This window comes from Pipistrellus hanaki (genome assembly GCF_964339955.1).
Source record: "Pipistrellus hanaki genome assembly, chromosome: 4".
Classification (NCBI taxonomy): Eukaryota; Metazoa; Chordata; class Mammalia; order Chiroptera; family Vespertilionidae; genus Pipistrellus; species Pipistrellus hanaki.
The window spans coordinates 5,629,358-5,644,749 of record NC_140506.1 but is presented as its reverse complement, the minus strand read 5'-3'; the positions used below and the strand labels follow the sequence as shown (position 1 = coordinate 5,644,749).

The 15,392-nt window shown below is 43.4% G+C and overlaps 1 protein-coding gene across 2 annotated transcripts in view; it reads right to left on the bottom strand.

Moving 5' to 3' along the window:
* Positions 1-15,392, bottom strand: part of EGFLAM (EGF like, fibronectin type III and laminin G domains) — a 124,940-nt gene that overhangs the window by 75,718 nt on the left and 33,830 nt on the right. The gene's annotated exons all lie outside the window — the stretch shown is intronic.

Sequence of the window (15,392 nt, the reverse complement as noted above, 5' to 3'; positions counted from 1 at the left end):
TCACTTGACTCTAGGAGCTTGGAATGTATTTAAGCAAGATAATGAATATTTTTTTAACTCAGTAGCATACAGATGTTTTATATATGATGTATACAGACAGGTCTTTATATAGCCAGTACATTCCCATTGCAGAATGTTTCAAAATATAGTTAAGTATAAAATGGGAGTTAGAAAATAGCAAATGTTTTACTATGCATTTACCTTAAATAATTTTATACTTACACATAAAACATGGAATGTCCATAAAAACAATATATGGAGATTGCAAAAATTTAGAAAATACAGAAATAATAATAATTTCACCATTTAGAAGGGTTTCGTTAATAATTTAGTAGAGTATACCTCCTTTTAGTCATATGCAATTTTAAAAATATTTATGTTTGCATATTATTATTTTTATTATATTTATTGCTGGATTTATTATATATACTAAATTTGTACTACGAGATTCGTGCACTCTGGGGGGTAAGGGGGGGGGCTGTCTCTCAGCCTGGCCTGCATCCTCTCGTAATCCGGGAGCCCTCAGGGGATGTCCGACTGACGGCTTAGGCCCACTCCACTCCACATGGGGAGCAGGTCTAAGACATCAGTCAGACATCCTTAATGCTGCTGTAGAAGGCTCCCACCACCGCTGTTGTGCTTGCAAGCCCTGAGCCTGGCTTCTAGCTGAGCAGCACTCCCCCTGAGGGAGTGCACTGACCACCAAAGGCAGCTCCTGCATTGAGCATCTGCCCCCTGGTGGTCAGTGCACATCACAGAGACTGGTTGTTCCACTGTTCAGTCGATTTGTATGCTAGCGTTTTATTATATAGGATATATTTCCAGTTTTAAACTCTGGCTCCTTAGGACAGTTCTGATTCTAAATGATGTCACACAACTTTGTCCCCTTGGATTCTTCACAGTGGGAGCTATAGGATCATTGCCATGGGGCTAATAAGACATGAAGTGAATTGCCTAGCCAGGTCTCACAACAGCTAGGGAAGGAGTGAGGGGCACATGATCAGAATCCTGGCTTCATATCTTCGTGAAGATTATAAACTTGAGCTTGTGGGGAAGCCCAGTGCTCTGAAATGCTGCCTTCACATAGACTTACTCCTATGCCCCCGCATACCAACTGGAAGACTATTTATTTATTTTTTAAATATATTTTAATGACTTTCTTACAGAGAGGAAGGAATAGGGATAGAGAGTTTGAAACATCAACCAGCTGCCTCCTGCACTCCCCCTCCTGAGGATGTGCCCACAACAAGGTATGTGCCCTTGACTGGAATTGAACCTGGGACCCTTGAGTCCGCAGGTCAATGCTCTATCCACTGAGCCAAACCAGTTAGGGCTATTTTTTCCAAAATAACTAATATGTATATGATGCTGTATTTATTATTATTATTTTGATTTTCAGATCATTTTAGAAGCAATAAAATAGGAGCAATATCTGCAAATCATATATCTGATAAGGGATTATTACCCAAAATGTAAAAGGAACTCAGACAACTCAACAGCAAAGTACTAATAATCCAGTTTAAAAATGGGCAAGGGATATAAACAGACATTTTTCTAAAGAAAACATACAAATAGCCAACAGGCACATGAAAGGGTGCTCAACATCACTAATCATCAGGGAAATGCAAATCAAAAACCACAACGACTCACACCTGTTACAATGGTTATAAAAAAAGACAGACGATAACTGTGACAATGACGTAGAAAATAGATAACCCTTGTGCACTGATGCAAGATGGTATCCATGGGACAAAAGGCTGAGACAGTGAGAAACAAGATAGAGATGTTCTTCCTCTTTCCACTCCTTAAGATTGGTGTTCTGGGTGGTTCTGCCCAACCTCCTCTTCTCAGTTCCCACTTTGCCCTCTACTTGGGTGCTCTCATCCCTGCCAGTCGCTACCACACATATGCTGGTGGCTCCCCAATCAACTTCTGCAGCCCAGCCTTCCCGTTCAGAGGGGAAGGCCTATGTGCCCAACTGCCAAGTGGACCCAGATATCACCTGGGCCCTCAAAGGCAACACATCAAAATTGAATTCATCATCTTTCTCGTCAACCTGAGCCTCTTTGGTAATCGGTATCCTGATAAACATAGCACCATCCACCACGGCTTCCAGAAACCTCTCACCCTCAACATCAAACATCACAGGGTACCCATCCTCTCCTATTCACTCAGCATCCTCTTCAACTCAGTGCCTGAAGCAACACTACCACTGTCAAAGCGCACAGTGGAACCTGTTGGCCATTGGTCAAGACTCCCCTGCTGGTTTCTCTGACTTTTCTGGATCCTAAGAGATAGTTCCCTTCTCACAGCCTCTATAGCCTGCACACCCTCTGGGGAACATGTGTTAGTAAACCAAATGAAACCTTTTTTTCCTGCAAAGTGGTTGAATGCAACACTAAGGTTGTTGGGGCCTGAGGACTGGTGGTTTTCACACTTGTGAGTAGGAGCGGTGCATGAATAGCCCTCTGGTTGGAAGGAAGCACAGAGGAGTAAGTGCCTCCTACTCAACACCCTCCTTACCCTCCCCTTGGTCCCCCAAGATAGAGTCCAGGCAGGGAAGGGCAGAGGACCAGAAGGCCAGAGACACACAAGTTGTCTCCTAAGCTGACATCAAGCAATGTCTTGCCCACATGGCTTGATGTCAGCTCAGGAGACATCTTTGTGGTCCTAATCAGGTGAGCCAAAGTATTTCCCCAAATCTTTCCCAGCTACCCAAGTGAAAGATGAGAGTGAAACTAACTCTTCTCACATCTCTACAATTTCTGAGCCTCCAGGAGAAAAGTTTAATCTTTGGACAAGCCAAGCCCCAGCTGCATTTTTCAAAAAGTCTGAATGAAGCAAAAAAGTTTTGATAATGGTTGTAGCATTGAGGTCTTCTGGGATACCAGTGCTTCCTCAATATTAAAAAAATCAAAGTAGTAGCACTGAAATGTGGACTGAGCAAGGTTAAAGCAGTTAGATGCAGAACAACACTCATATTTAACCAACAGTGGCTGCAACGACAGAGAAGAATATTACACACTAGAAGGATAGTTTTAAAGAGTGTAGCCTTTAAAACCAGTATGATGCATTTACACAATATGTCCCGGAGCTGTGTTTTCATAAGCTAAAGCTATACTTCCTAAGTATTTCTTTGCCAGGAGGGTGCTGGGCTCTCTTCTTTGGAGGGCTTTCAAAACTGTAGTAGGTTTTTACACCAGAAAACTCTGAATAATTAGGCCAGTTTCTTATGGCAATTGTATTTCATAAAATACTTCAACTTCCTGAGCAAAATTCATCTCTGATTCAATTAGTTTTGTGATCCAATTCATAAAAACACTTCAAAATGCAAATAAAAATATCATCTGTGGCAGAAATACATGGCTAGCTTTTTAGTTATTTGATTTTCACAGAATGAAACAAGTTATATTCACTGATGCACTGGAAAGTGCCCAGACTAACTAAAAATAGTCAGGAAATTCTGAATAAGAAAAAAAAAAAAAAAAAAAAAAACACCTTATTTCCATCTTTTTGAAGTTTGCTCCAACCGTTATTACTAAAGTAGTGCTATGAATATGTAACCACAGATCTGCCACTGAGGCCAATTCCAAGGTGATATCTTCACGGCTGGAGTAAAAATGTGACTTTAAGACATGGGCCAGTGTTCGCTCCAATCACCTGGGGATTCCAGAAATTCTCAGACACCAAGGAGCAGCACGAAGTGTGTTCCAGAGCCCTGCCAGCTGCATTTTGGGGGATCAGGAAGTAGTGTTCACATCACAATTGTGTTTCCCTTTGAAATCTATCACTTCAGTGTGTAATTATAGAGTCTAATTCCAGAGAGTGGTCCACCATTCCACAGTATAATTCCAGAGTAACCCAGAGTATAATTCCAGAGTGATCCATCACCACTCCAGAGTATAATTCCAGAGTGATCCACCACCACTCCACAGTATAATTCCAGAGTGATCCACCACCACTCCACAGTATAATTCCAGAGTGATCCACTAACACTCCAGAGTATAATTCCAGAGTGATCCACCACCACTCCAGAGTATAATTCCAGAGTGATCCACCAACACTCCAGAGTATAATTCCAGAGTGATTCACCACCACTCCAGAGTATAATTCCAGAGTGATCCACCACCACTCCAGAGTATAATTCCAGAGTGATCCACCACCACTCCAGAGTATAATTCCAGAGTGATCCACCAACACTCCAGAGTATAATTCCAGAGTGATCCATTAACACTCAAGAGTATAATTCCAGGGAGTAATCCACCAACACTCCAGAGTGTAACTGTAGAATGTAACCCACCACTTCAGTCTAACCACTTCCTATGGCCGGAGTGTGGCATCTCAGACCAAGAGGACATGCCGGCTGAGAATCCTGGACCTACCCCTTGACTTGTAGACCACTATCTGAATATCCAAGACTTCAGATTCCCTATCCAGAGAGCCCTGATTTCCTGGATTTCCCTGGGGCTGTCCTTATGAGTGTACCATGCTGCTGGAGGGAGCAGGCCTAAGGATGTACCCTCAGGAGTAGGGGTGGCCAGGGGATTGCAGTTTGCCAGGAGGGGTGATAGACAGAGCTTGCAGGCTGAGGTGTCTACATAGACACCCAGGAACACGCTTCAGCAAAGGGCAAACCAAGGGATGCACCAGACCAGGGCTCAGGGGCCAGCTGTCTTCACATCGCCTCTTTTCAAGTGGAAGTTCAAGGAATCTGAGAAACCCAAATTTGAACGAGGTCTTCCAGATGATGATGAAAATACATTTGTCAGTATAGAAGGAGAGAAAATATCTCATCTCATAGTTTATTAGCTTAGTGAATCAATTGTGAGTTTTTGCATAAATCAGTATGTGGATGTCCTTTTGAATTCCCCACCTACGCCTCTCTGCGCCCCATTGTGAGTCCCATTTTCCCAAGTGATCTCATTCAGTCCCACAGCACCAACAAAATGTACCTTTTCAAGTAAGTTCCACGGGGATGTCTAACTGGTCTTCTCAGCCTTGATGCTCACACACCCCAGAAGGAACCATCATCCTCAGTCTCCAAATCTCTCCCCTCCCATATTCCCCATGGTCCAAAACCCAGGGACATCTTTAATTCCCCTCTCTCTTATGCCCTAATGCAGCTCTCCATGCTGTCCAATAGCCCATAGAATGTGACCACAATGAGGGTCCTTGTGTGGAAAGAGAGCATCACCATGAGAACACCACAATGATCATCGCTGCAGACAAAATCCATGGGTCAATAAAAGCCCCAGTGGGGGAAGCTTTAATACAGAGAATATTTGCATAGCCTCAAAGCATTTCATCAAAAATATTTACTAATTATTGTGGTGATTTTAACACACGCCCACAACTTATTTTATTTTCTTCCTCTAAGACAGCGATTTTCAACTGGTGTGGCGCAAGAATTTTTAAAACATGCAATATCTGACTATTTTGTTAGGGACACTGACCTCTTAAATTGTCAAATAAAAAAAATGACAACAGTCAACACAACAATAGCTATCCAGTGTGAATGACTCAAAATTGTACCTTTTCTTTTGTCAGAGTGGCAAGAAATATACCATTTTTTGGTGTGCCACAGAATTTTAGTAATTATGTGTGCCATGAAATGAAAAAGGTTGAAAATTGCTGCCCTAGGAGATGGCACTTAACTTCCCTCACTTGAGTGTAGACTGGGTTTAGTGATTCACTTCTAACAAACCGAGTATGAAAGGGAGAAATGGTACCGTTAGTGGAGAAACCTGCCCTTCCCCACTCTAACGAGTGATCAAGGTTGACATCACCAATGGAGAGCCATGTTGATATTGTTCATGATGAGATGGGAAGGACACTTCACCTGTCTGGTGTTCCTGCCAAAAATACACAGCCGTAGCCTAATCTTTAGAAAATATTAGACAGACTCAAGTTGAATGACACACTACAAAATAATTAACCAATACTCTTCACAAGTGCCGAGGGCATGAAAGACAAAGACAGACAGAATCGAGACCACTGGTGCTCCATGAGGTCTGAAAGGTTGGTGACCGCTGCTTTAGTTAATGGCAGGTGCCAATATTCCGTGGTTTGGATGAATGTACCCTGGCAATGTAGGATGCTAACATGAGGGGAAGCTGAGTTATGAAAACCCTACACGATTGCTACAACTCTTCTATAAATCTGAAATTAATCTCACAATAAAACCACTAAAGAAAAATGTAATTTTCTCATCCTAATCCAGCAGGAGAGCCTTGTTGTCTCAGGCAGGCTCCTCTGACAGGGCAGGACTGCCTCCTGCCTGAATGCACCTGTCCCCGAGCCTGAGAGCCAACCACAGAGAGCTGATGGCATCTCTCACTGCTGCTTGCAGCCACAGTCACTCACTGCCCAGGGCAGCTATCACTCTTTCTTGTCCTCTCGGGGCTGAGTTTCTCTTGTTTCCTCCTTCCAACCCTGCCCCCATCCCCACACCATACCATAGGGTAGCACATCTGGGCGAGGTTCTTAGACTACACCTGACTTAGGAGCAGCTTCCCCCTCCCCTTGTGCTGGGCCAGAATCTGGCCTCTGCAATTTGCAGAATGGCAGCAAGAAGCATTTTTCCAACTTTGCCCAACCTTCACCTGTGGCTCCTTCCTGGCAAAGCATTGAGTTAGTGGCACATGAAGCTTCATGGTCAACAAGCTGCATAAACTTGTTTTAAACCACCAAAGGCTTGAGGTTTCTTATCCTTCAGGGGAACAGAGATGAACAGTCATTTAAAAAATGTCTAAACCAATCACCTCCATTTCTCAAAATGCTGGAAACTTTGAGAACGATAAGCTCATAGTTTCGGCATATGGATTAGGTAAGGATGATAATGACCGCAATTTATTGACCATCAGCTCAAAGCCTGGCAGTCTTCAGCATTTTACAGACAGAACCCATTCTGTCAGCCCTAAGACCATAGGACCTGTTTGGGCAAACAGGAAAGAGATTCCTCTTCCTGCCACCCGCAGATCCCCAGGCCAGGTGAGGCTTGACGAAAGAATGGAATTCACGTGGAAGAGAGAGGGAAAGACAGAGAGAAACATTGATGTGAGAGAAACACATCCATTGGATGTCTCCTGCATGTGCCCCAACGAGGGCCCGGGTTGGGGAAGAGCCTGCATCCAAGGTATGTGCCCTTGATTGGAATCAAAGCCTTTGGTCTGCAGGCTGACGCTCTATCCACTGAGCCAAACTGGCTAGGCTCTAAGTTACTCCTTTTAATTCTTTCAACGGTTCTGCAAGGTAGGCAACATCATACCCACTTACATGAGGAGACGGAGGGAAGACAATTATTAACATACTCAATATGACAGAAAATGGAATAGCCAGGATTTCATCCCAGCAGTAGAAATTCCACCCAAAATAGATATTTTCAATTACTTTCAGGATCATATGACAGAAGAACTGTTGGAACTGCGGTGGGTGGGAACAGATTTGCTCTGTGAGACAGTAAATTGTGGCAAAAATCATATCACCTGCATATCCCTTTATTGTGTATATCCCTTTATTATTTGGACCAAGACAGTAAGTCTTGCCTTGCCCTCCACCCTTGCTTAGTGGCATCTTAAATGGTAACATAAGAAAATGGGGAAACTTTATTTGCCCAGATTTAGGATTGGGGGCAAACTGACCTGGCAAGGCTACTCCCCAGAAGAGAAATAGCAGGAGCGCTGAATTGGACCTTAGGTCTCAAGGAGGCTCAGGGGTTAGTGAGGGGCAGGTAATGGGGACGTGGGTTTTGGAAGGCAGTTGGATCTAATGGAACTGAGCCTGCAAGATGGAGAGAATGGGTGACTAATATTCAATAAAAATTGCCAAACTTACAAATGTGGAAATGGAGAATAACAATAGTGAAAACTTACTGACTGCTCATTGTATGTCAGGGATTGTTTTAGAGGCCTCGGATATACTGATTCACCAATCCTCACAACAACTCTGTAAGATAGGTACTGATATGTACTGTTTCAGGGGTGTGAACTCTGAGAAGGAGAGGGGGTAAGGAGCTATTCCAAGGTGATAAGACAGACCATGAACTGAGGGCAACTCCAAAGCCTTGGGGAATAAGGCAGGGAACTTTGTGCCAAATTTAATCAACCAGCTAGGAATGAGGGAACCCCAGAGACACCTGGGCTAACCTAGTAATAAAGACAAATAAAAATAGCTACTTTAATCTGTGCTTAAGCACTTTATACATATCTTCTCATCCAATCTCTACAAAGAACCCCATTTTACAGATGAGTAAACTAAAGTCAAGAGAGATCCAACAGGTTGGCCCTATCACAATACCTCATAAGTGAAGCTAGGAATCCAGGCTGGCTGGACGCCAGAAACCAAGCCTTGTGATCATTAGACTTTCCCATCCCCCCTATTGGTGAGGAGGACACCAAAATCCTTCTCCTGCTCTGATGCTTCTCGTCCCTGGTCACCTGTGCAGGTCTATTCAGTTAGGAGCAGTGTTTCCCAAACTTCTCTCATGATGAGAATCACCTGGTGGAGTTGTTAAAATACAGATTCCTGAATCCCAACTAAGAAGTGCTAAACTAGAATTTTTGGGAACATATAGGTAAAATTGTATACTTAACTAGTGCTCTAAGCTTAGCACTTCTTAGTTGGGAGCAATAAGGTCTTGGGATTAAGTAACAAAGCACAGTGGGAGCACCTCACACACAGGCTGGGAAAATATAAAATGAACATAACACATATCCTCAGATGAAGGAAGGCAGGCCCCGGGTGGCATTATAGTCTGTGATGGGACAGAAACAGCAACAACAATTGACCATGACTACAGAACTTACCATCTTAATGAGGAGAGAAGATAAACATAGTGGGAACAATAAAATATGAAGTTGTCGACTGCCCAGCACAGCAAAGCATGCCCTTGGTATCAGAGAAGAGGGGCTGGCATCAATAAGGACTATAAAATCTAAGTTAGAAAATCAATGCCTAGGAAATGAGATTTGAGATATGCAAAGTCACCTTAAAGAGATGGGGTGATAAGACCTGACTGAAGTACCTGGCTAGCAATCGTGCCGGGTGCACCCCATGGTGTCCTGGCTGGTGTGCGTGTCCATCAGCCCATGCTCATGCCAGACCAACAGTGACATATCCTGACACTTGCTCTCAGTCAGGGCAGGCTAGGTCATGTCGCTGTAATAAATGACCCCAAACACAGTGGCTTACAACAATACGGATTAACTTGTCATTCATTCTGCAAAACTGCTGAGGCTTCAACTCTCCTCCATGCTGCCCCACTGCGGGGCTCAGGCTAACAGAGCCTGGTGCACCATGTACTGGTTCTTCCAGCTTCTTCCCAGTAGGGACACACGTCACTACCGCTCACCTTCATGGAGCAGAGCAGGTCACATGGCCCCACCTGAGCTCAAGATGCCGACATCATAGATGAACATTGGCAACCCGTCAAGGTGTCAGAAAAGATGCTATTCCTTTGGGAGTGGGGGGATTCATGTGGAACACAGAGAAAGCAGAGGCAGAGGCAAAGGACGGCGGTACCCACCTAAGCTCTGTCCAGGGGAGCTAACGCCTGGGTGGCCTTTTACATCACCGAGTATCTCCTTTCCACCAATACCAGTCACTCTGTGACACATTCAGGTTCCAAGGATGGGCAAGGAAAAGAAGACTATTAGGCATTTGTAAGTATCTACTGCCCATATCCTCACATTCACATAATTTTTCTGGCTCTGCTGGGCCTCTCTCTTGAAATAGTGGACTTAAAATATCCTTTAACTATAATTAAAACACCATGATATTGGCATAGAAATGAATAGGCAGATCAATAGGAAAGAACATATAGCACTAGAATGTATTTAAAAAAAACTTGATTTGTTATTAGAGAGGTATCTGGGATCAATGGGGAATGGAAGAATTATTCCACAGATGACAGAACAGTTGGCTAGCAAATTAGAAGAGAAAAATCAATCTCCAGCCTTAATTCATACCACATACCAACATAACTGAACCCTGCATGGATTAAAGAATTAGAGGAATTTACATTTATGAACCATAAATGTAAATTCCTCTAATTTACATTTATTAATCCCCCTTTCACTCCAATCACCCCAGGATGTTTACTCTTAAGTTTTTGTTAATAGAACAAATCATACACAGAATAAACAGGTTACCCAACAAATTAAAAACAAAACATTCCTTCCTGAAAAAACAACAGAAGATAAAATATAGCCTGGGGACAAATATTTAGAGACAGGGGGAAAAATGGTATCATTTAATGTATAAAGAACTCATACAAAATTCAACAGGCACATTTTACAGTTTCTAAAGAAAAATGGACAAAGGGCATGAACAGACTAGAAAAGATAGTTTAAAAATCCACATACAGAAAAATACTCAAAACACATGAATATTAAAGTACAACTTACTGCAACCCTCAGGGTCATTGCTTATCTATAAGTTGAAATAAGGTTTTAAAAAGGATAAAACCCAGTTCTACAAAGGATGTGTTTTTATATATTTTGATTGTAGTTTTACTTGATAAAACTCTTTTGGAAAGTAATTGGGTAACGTATGAAGACTCTTAAATATATGCTACTATGACCTAAAACTTGTATTTCTCACAATGTATTCTAAGGAAATAATCTCAGATATGGGAGAAAAAGTCTTATGCACAAGCATGTTCACCTCAAAATACAAAAAATCAAAAGCAACATGAGTCCTGGCAGGTGTGGCTCAGTTGATTGGAGCATCACCCAATGCCCAAGTTGTTGGTTCGATCCCTGGTGTGGGGTGAGGAAGAAGGCAGACATCGTTTTGTATGCAGCATTCTCTCACCTCTCTCTCTCTCTCTCTCTCTCTCTCTCTCTCTCTCTATCTCTATCTCTATCTCTTCCTCTCTCTAAAAAAATATTTAAAAACAAACAAGCATGAATTCAGGCAAGAATGTTTACATAAATTAATGTATTTGTAACCAATGGCCTATCATTGAAATTATCAAAATAATGTCTACAAAGAGCTTGTAATAACATGGGGAGAGGCTTCTGTTAAGTTGTTATGTGAACAAGGCAGTCTACAAAATGCATGTACATACAATACAAAGTTATATCGAGCAAAACCCCCCAAAAATCAGCAAAAGTTTATTGAAGGTGGCTCAAAATGATTAGTTTTTCTTTCTACTTCCCCAGATGTTTAAATTTTCTATAAAGAGCATGTTACTTTTAAGAGAGAGAAGTGAGCATCTTAATGATTGATAATAATAGCTGAGTATTGACTGAGTCGGGTGTCATGCTGGGTACTTTACCAAACCAAGGCAGAAGCACCTACAAGTAAAGGCGGAATAACATTTAACACATCTAGCTGCCAGGTATGCTCTGGCTGACCCCATATGTCATCCTGTCATTAGGTGTCATTATTATCCCTAATAATAAGAATCTGAGGCACAGAGAAATAGAGCGACTTTTCTAAAACCTCACAGCTGGTGAGTCTGATTGAGCTACGATTTGAACCAAGGCAGACAGGCTCCAAAGCCAGAGCTTGTCACTCTGCAGTGATTATGACATTTAACTCTTGCAGCAGCCCATGGAGACCATTTAACAGATGAGAACACTGAGGCTTTGAGAAGTTAAGGGACTGTAGTTACAGGACTAACAAGAAAGGACCCTGTCTGTGAACGCAGGCATGCCAAGTCTGCCGTCCACCCCTTCCTAACCACGGGGCAAACTGCCTGGTTTCCTACTACATACAGTTCCCAAACTTTCCTCCTTTCCCTCTGGGGCCCCCTTTTTCTTTTTTCTTTTTTCTTTTTTAATATATTTTTTATTGATTTTGTAGAGAGAGGAAGGGAGAGAGATAGAGAGCCAGAAACATCGATGAGAGAGAGCCATCGATCAGCTGCCTCTTGCACATCCCCCACTGGGGATATGCCCGCAACCAAGGTACATGCCCTTGACCGGAATCAAACCTGGGTCCCTTCAGTCCCCAAGCCGACGCTCTATCCATTGAGCCAAACCAGTCTCGGCCCTTTTTCTTAAAAAGTAGGCATTGAATGTCCACATCATCCCTTCCTTCTGTTTCTCCTCCTGTTTGGCTTTCCTTCCTCAGCATCTGCAATCCCAGGCTTGCTAACTTTGTTCCAAGTCCACGATTTGATAAGGAGCTTAGTGACAGGGGAGTGTAAATGCATTGCAATGTTTTGTAGATGTCTTTATTTCCATTCTTGCTTCCATCAAAACAGGAAAAAATTAAAAACAAAACAAAACAAAAAACACAGATGGATGCTTCATACAGCATGACATCAGTGACAAACCCCTGGTTCCAAGTAGGAGAGAGAAAGGCAGGGGCCGGTGGGGCGGGGGGCAGTGGGAAAGTAAGCTGACCCACATTGGCCACCTCTGCACGGAGCCTCCCCATCACAGCTTCTGGCACAGAATGACACCTGAGACGGTCACTCTGCAGTAGTGTTCACGTATGAACAGTTCTTGGAGAGAAGGAAAGCGTTTATTGGCCAAATGGGGTTTAAATGGGGCACGTCAGATAAAATGCCTATGAGACTGAAATCTTAAGTCAATGTCACGACATTTTCAACCATGTGCTTTGTTTGAACACTGTCTGCAAATCCAGGCCAGAAGGGTAGACGATAATGGCCTTATATTTACGTAACACATTCGGGGAAATGTGACATTTTATGTAAGCCATTCGGAAAAAATTGTTTTTCTCTTTTTAGTGGTTAATTTATAACATTCAAACAAAGAAATGCCTAGAGAAGGGGGGAAAGTATGAAGAAGGAGATGGGGTGTGCAGCATCCTCACATGAAAATAAAGAATAATTATAACAGACATTTTGAGCCCTCACGTCTCACTGGGTGATTTAACTCAGTACATAATATGAGTAACTCATTTAGTCTGCACAATCCTCACATGCAGGAGGTGTCGTTATCATTCCCATTTCACAGATGAGGAAACCGTGGCACAAACTGTACAGCTAGTCAGTGACGGCAGGAGCTGGGCTCCGCTGTCTGGCCCCAGAGGCCACAGCTCTTGGCCTCTCTGCTACTTGGCAGAGAGCAACCACAGAGCCAAACAGACTTAGCAAAATGGCAAGATTACCCTATTCAGAGACTTGGAGGAGTAAGAGCTAGAGAAGCACATAGTGGGTCTCCCAGATCTGCTAAAGCACCTGGAAGGAGCTCTTGTTCCAGGGAAGACGTCCCCGCTGGTGTCCACCCTGTGGTCCTCACACATGTGGCACCCTCAGGCTCTAACAGTACTGGCTCCTGCGAACTCCTCTCTGGCTCACTGAGCCATTCCCTGTCAGGCTGACAGTGTGGTTGGGGGTTGTGTTGTGGGGTGTGGAGGCATTTGGTGTTACTGTGTAGTGTCAAGATATCATTCATTAAAGTGAAAGGCAGATTGGACTTGACCTGCCTATGCAAAGAGCTGAATTTACTCTGATAGTGGACAAAGTGTCTGTCCCCTTTTCCTGTTGTATCATAGGAGGGCGAGGGACGAGGCAAGTGCACCCAGATGCGGAGGCTGAGAGATAAGCCTCCCCACACCATCAGCTGCAACCTTGGCGTGTGTGCTACGGTACCAACACTGCGCATGAACATCCACAGGGCGCAGGGCTCACTGGGACAGACCAGCCCAAGGTGACTTTTCTCATGGGCCTGGGAAATAATGTAAATGCAGCAGTGTAACTTCAGTGCATATGTAAGCAGAATAAATAGAGTTGCGTGAAAGCAAACACGAATATAAATTACAGAATAGCGGCAATAGCAGCAATGCAATTCCACGAGATGGCCCTGCATATGGAGCTTAAAAAGCAGGCATTGGGGATTGGCCCTCGCTTCCCTGTGCGCCTCGCGGCCAGGCCACCACCAACCAGGACTTCAGCCTAAACTAGGCAGCCATCAGGCCTCAACCGGGTTTTCTGCTGGGTCCACTGTCTCAGAAAAGATATTCCCAACTTTGTGTTGAACTTAGATTGGTGGATTGACTAATAATTTTCTGGCCCTTCAAAGTGATGCTGTCTTTTAAAAAAATTGTGGTGATTCAAATAAGATTTCTGTTCACTAGGCCTAGACTTCTACAAACCAAATAATAATTCTGCAGGTTTATTTCTACTTCTGTTCTAGGGATGCCGCAATGAACTAGCCAGCACCAAAGATCTCTGCAAGTCCGACTGTTCTCATTACTGCGCAGTCTGCTGGCCACCAGGACAGCGTGCCCACCCAGTGTCCGGTGAGTGAGCACTGCCTCTGCTGGGGCCCCCCTCCCTGTTCTTCCTGGGTGGAATGCCCGTTATTTGGACATTTAATGTCCCAGAATGGGCATTACTTTTCTTATCTTTTCTTCCCTTTTTGCCTTCTCTTTGCTCTACTTTCCAAAAGATTTCCCCAACTTTCTTTTTAATCTTTGTAATGAGTTTTTAATTTCTGATATCATATTAGCAAAATCCCAGAGCTCTTATTTTTTTATCTCCCCCTTCCACCTCCCCCCCCCCCTTCCCACACACACCCTGGTTAGTATTTCCTTTTATATACTATCCTGCTCATCTCTCATGGTTGCAATGGTGGCAATATTTTCTCTCTCAAGATCTGAGTGAGTACTTTTTTGATGTGTTTCTTTTACTAGTTTTCCTTCTCATAGACCTTCTGTCTTCCAAGTGCACCTTACTGTGGTATAATTTTGGTTTCTATCTTTCATGTTAGACATCCTTTAGATGCCTGAGAAGCTGTGATTATCTGCTCACATTTAGATATTGAGGAATAAAAAGCTCATTGTAAACTTGTGGGTGTTAGTGGGGCTCTCTCACTATGAACTTGACTGTCGCTGTGGGAACAGTTTTTAATGCCGATATTGTTAAGTCATTCCTCTTAGGCTGGTCAAATCCCAGAAAGGGATCCTCCAGGATCTGACCTGAAAGGGGGAGTCTGTCTGCAGACAATATGGGCGATGAGTAGGGAAGATCAGAGGTCTTGGCATCCTGTGTACACCTATTTCAGTGTGGTACCCATACCGCTGCGCACTGCCCGGGGAACCTTAAAGGATGATCAACACATAGGCTTCAGCTTTAGCTGTATCGCCCAGCAATTCAGCTCTGGCCCAGGCTTGCATAGCTCACTCAGCAAAACTTAGAAGCCCTGCAGATACCCGGACCCCTCTCCCTACAGGAAATTTCAGGGGCTCTTTGTTAACAAGAATTCCCCTTGAAGGTTTTATCTCATCTTCCCCATCCCAAAGTATCTTTATCAAAATGTATCTTCTAATCATAAAGAACTCTCTGAGGAGCATTCTGGTAACTACAATTGCCTTCATCTTACATTTCCAGTGAAATTTTTACTTCCCTGGGATACCTTAGTACTCCTTAGGTCAGTGGTAGGCAAACCTGTGGCTCGTGAGCCTCAGTTTGCTGC